Source organism: Rhincodon typus, unplaced genomic scaffold (genome assembly GCF_021869965.1).
Source record: "Rhincodon typus isolate 14 unplaced genomic scaffold, sRhiTyp1.1 hic_rhity00008715, whole genome shotgun sequence".
NCBI classification, from domain to species: domain Eukaryota; kingdom Metazoa; phylum Chordata; class Chondrichthyes; order Orectolobiformes; family Rhincodontidae; genus Rhincodon; species Rhincodon typus.
Genome location: NW_025974353.1, coordinates 1 through 4,179, shown reverse-complemented (window position 1 = coordinate 4,179; position 4,179 = coordinate 1). Strand labels below are relative to the sequence as shown.

The 4,179-nt window shown below is 41.3% G+C and overlaps 1 long non-coding RNA gene across 1 annotated transcript in view; it reads right to left on the bottom strand.

Moving 5' to 3' along the window:
• LOC125482318 overlaps positions 1 to 2,676 on the bottom strand; it is a 3,579-nt gene extending 903 nt beyond the window's left edge. Inside the window, exons 1-2 of the long non-coding RNA XR_007261606.1 lie at positions 2,464 to 2,676; positions 298 to 386 (exon numbers count right to left, since the gene is read on the bottom strand). This is a non-coding gene — a long non-coding RNA (uncharacterized LOC125482318). The remainder of the gene's footprint in view (positions 1 to 297; positions 387 to 2,463) is intronic.
• Between the last annotated feature and the right edge of the window lie 1,503 nt (positions 2,677 to 4,179).

Genomic DNA, 4,179 nt, shown 5'->3' with positions numbered 1-4,179 from the left:
CTCTTAGTACCACTGGGTAAAGTCAAAAAGAATCAGCATATTGAACTGGCAGAAATACAAACAATTGAATCTTTATGCTTGAAAATTAATGAATTACTTTGGTAGTCCAAATATTTCAGTTGATCTACAAAGCTTCATGATGCAGTTACAGCTCACCAAGCCAGCTTTGGTGTCCTATCTCCCGGTTTTATACAAATATACTGACGACTAAAATTCAAAGTATCTCACAGAAAACTAGATGAATAACCTCACTGATCATGACCATACCCCAACATTAGCAAAACTAAAAATGCTTACGAGGTTCAATTCCTTCATTTAGTACTTCCATCTGTCTGAGCAACTGCTCGAACATGTTGCGTAGAGTGACCATGGCAGATTCCATTTTCCTACAAAACAGATTAATGCATTAGAAAAGTAAGGGAACTACAACAGTGACATAGTTTCCACGCATCTCAATTTTAAACCAAGATTCTTGGTGCAATATCGTCTTGCAATATTCACACACTGGACTCGTATGGGGAGAAAAACCAAGAGAGAAGAGTCAAATTCCTCCAAAATGTAATTTTCAACCAACTCAATTTTAGTCCTACAGGTACTTCAGGTGAGGGTCAATCTTCTGCTCACATCGATATCTGCCAGGAATGAACAGTTGGCTCAAAGTCACAAAAGGTATTGTGTGCAAGTCTGCAGGAATAAACCTACAGATGTTCCTTCGAAAAAAAAATCATAAAATGGCCATCAGCCCAAAGATGGAGATCAGGCTGGTCACCAACTCAATTCCAAGAATCCTGGCTCAGTATTAATTCACAGCAAAAGACAAGACCTGAAGGGCTTTTAAAGAGACACAGTAGCACAACGCCAACAACCACTCAACAGCACAAAATTTACTATTAATATTTAGTTAGTGGACATTCTGAGCATGTCATGATTTTACCAGTCAGTGTTAAAGACAGCTTGATGCGATAGTGACAAAACAATAATTTATTAAACTAAATCATGTCCAATTATAACTGGTAACAGTTTAAGGACTAAAATTTCCATGGAATTTAAATGAAGCAACTAAAACAAACTGAAGAATCTCAGTGACATATCTCAGCCAAAAGGCCTCCAGCAATATAAAAACAGCGCTGCAGCAGCTCCTTAATTTCTATAAGTTGTTCCACAGAGATTTTTGACAATCATATTTGTTCCAAAAATAACTGCATTTGCAAAAGATTGCTTAAACAACCCTCAAATTTGATGAAGCAGTCACATTAAGTATTGCAGACCTATTAAGTGTTTAAAATCCAAGGACTAACAACACAATGTGCTGCAATTTATATCATTAACAGATGGGGAAACCATTCACTTCAAAGTACAAAAATTTCTGTTTTTGAATCTTGCGCCACTCCAACTCAAATTGACAAAAGCTTTATAAAAAGCTATTGCTGAAGCACATAAGCACAGTATTAAAAAGTGCAGCACATAGCAAAAGGCATACAACTTCCATAAATGCTGGTATCCAACTACATCCCACTCAAGTACGCAGAACACTCTATGCAAGACCAGAAATGTACAGCCTCAGGATTGCAGTGGGGGGTTGAAAATCAGTGCTATGAATTGAAATTACTTCACTGAAGCTACAAGAGTGTAACCACATAACATTAAAGTTAACACATTACACTTTCACTGGGTGGGAAGAAAGTCTTTCCATTTCCCAACCCAGCCAGCATTTCTTGCTTGCGGATCCATCAACACACAAGGTTGGCAGCTATATTACTGCAATTAATAAAACAATTGGTAGCACTCTTGGTTTCAATTCCCACGCCAGAGAATTGAATACCAAGATCTAAACTGGTACTCCCAATGCAGTGCTGCACTGTCAGAGAAGTGCTGTCTTTTGGATAAGACATTAAACTGGTGTGGATGCAAGATGATCCTGGGGCACTATGTGAATGAACAGGGAAGTCCTCTGGTGTCCTGGCAAATATTTGTACCTCAAACAAACATAACAAAAGACAATTATCTGGGTCATTTCTACATTTCGGTTTGTGGGAGATTGCTGTGTGCAATTTAGCTGCAGTGCTTCCTATATTACAGCAGTAATTACGGTTGAAAACGTTCATTGTTGACTGTGAAGCACTTTAGGACATTCTACAGATGGGGAAGGCGAGAGAAATACCTTCCTTTATGAAGTAGCCAATGACCTAGTGCTTTCTAGACATTTTTAATATATTCGAGGGCCCGGCACATATCTCGATCACCACAAAGGGTTCGTCTTTTCTCTGATCGGGGAGATCCTAGAAGGAAGGAGAGACGAACGATACTTCCCGCTTTTCCACGGGGCCCAGAAGCCCGACTTCCATCGCCCACCCCACTTACAATCAACAACATCCCGCTATCGGGTGAACAGCACCGATCTCAAGAAGGGAGAACAAAAACAATCTCTAAATTCCCGACCCATTTTCCCCCAGGAACCCTTACCGCTTGGTCCACCACTCTCCACCTGGCGCCTGCTCCGTTACTCCGGACGTTTTCGCGGCCTGATTTCAAATTTGCTCCAACCGCCAATCAGGATACGGCCTCCTGACGTTACCACGTACGCCCCAATAACGCAATCACGCATTGATGGTTTTGCGGGTGGGGGTGGGAACGTTCCCGCCTCCCTGCAAAGGAGCCGATTGGAAACCTAGTCATGTGACCCTGCTGGCTTGGTTCGTCTTGCCTTATCTCACCTACCAAATGAAAAGGAGTACAAACCATAAAGAATTTAACCAGACAGTCGAGAAAGGTTTGACAATAATTTGTTACTGTTATATCATCCCTTCCATTTCTTTATACAACTTGTATCTAGATTGGCAACCTTTGTATATCCATAATTAGCCGTAACATTAGGCTGAGGCAGGAACGAAGTTGGCCATCTGCTGCTAAAACCCTCACCCGTGCCTTCATTATCTCCAGACTCGACTACATTCTGGCTAGTCTGACCCATGTTAGGATTATACTCCTGTCGTTAGCTTTCCTGATGTCGAGTTGCCGGTGTTGAACTATAACCTGTTAGCTTTCCTGATATTGGCGATGGGCTTCCATATACGTGCATGAGTCTTTTCTAAGTAAAGGATAGCTTGCTTTCTCACCTACACTCCGCTCATGGTATGCTTTATCATAGCAAGATAAAGCACGAATAAGCCGTCTCAGACCCCGGTGCCTACTCGTGGCTCATCATCTACCACAATGCCAGATACCTGAATTATACTCCTCCCATGATATCATTAGTAACTAAAAATCATCTCGCTCCTAAATGATTTGCCTTTTATTCTGAGACAATCCTCTCTGGTTCTAGACCCCACAGCCAGGGGAAACAGCCTTTCTGCATCTAATCTTTCTATCTCTTTTAAGAATTTTGTACATTTATGAGATTGCCTCTCATTCTTCTAAACTCCAGAGAACGCAGGCTCAGTCTCCTCAATTTCTTCTCAAAGGCAAGTCCCACTATCCTAGAAATCAGTCTTGTGAACCTCTGCAAGACTCCCGCAATAGCAAGCGTATCCTTCCTTACGCAAGGGGACCAGAACTGCACTCAAATCTCCAGGAGTCATCTCACCAGTGTTCTATGCAATTGAAGCAACACATCTTTGCTCCTGCACTCAAATCTTCGTGTAATAAAGGCTAACATACTTTTTGTCTTTCAAACTGCTTGCTGCACTTGACTTATGAACAAGGATACTTCAATCTCTTTGAATGTTAACACTTTCCAATCTCTTCAATAAAAAAATCCTCTGCACCTTTGTTCTTCCAAACAGTGAATAATCTTACACTTATCCACATTATATTCCATCTGCCATACTCTTACCCACTGACAGCCTGTCAAAATCCTCTTGAAGCCACTGCATCTTCCTCTCAGTTCACATTCTCACTAAATCTTCTGTTGTCTGCAAATTTGGATATATTTCAATTGGCCCCCTGCATCCACTTATTGATATAGGTTATGAACAGCTAGGGTCTAAACACTGACCCCACTAGTCACAGTCTGCCAAGCTGAGGATAACCCACTTATTAAAAACCGGAAGAACTGTGGATGCTGTAAATCAGGAACAAAAACAAAAGTTGCTGGAAAAGCTCAGCAAGTCTGGCAGCATCTGTGAAGAGAAAATCAGAGTTAACACTTCGGCTCTGGTGACCCTCAGAACCATTTATTCC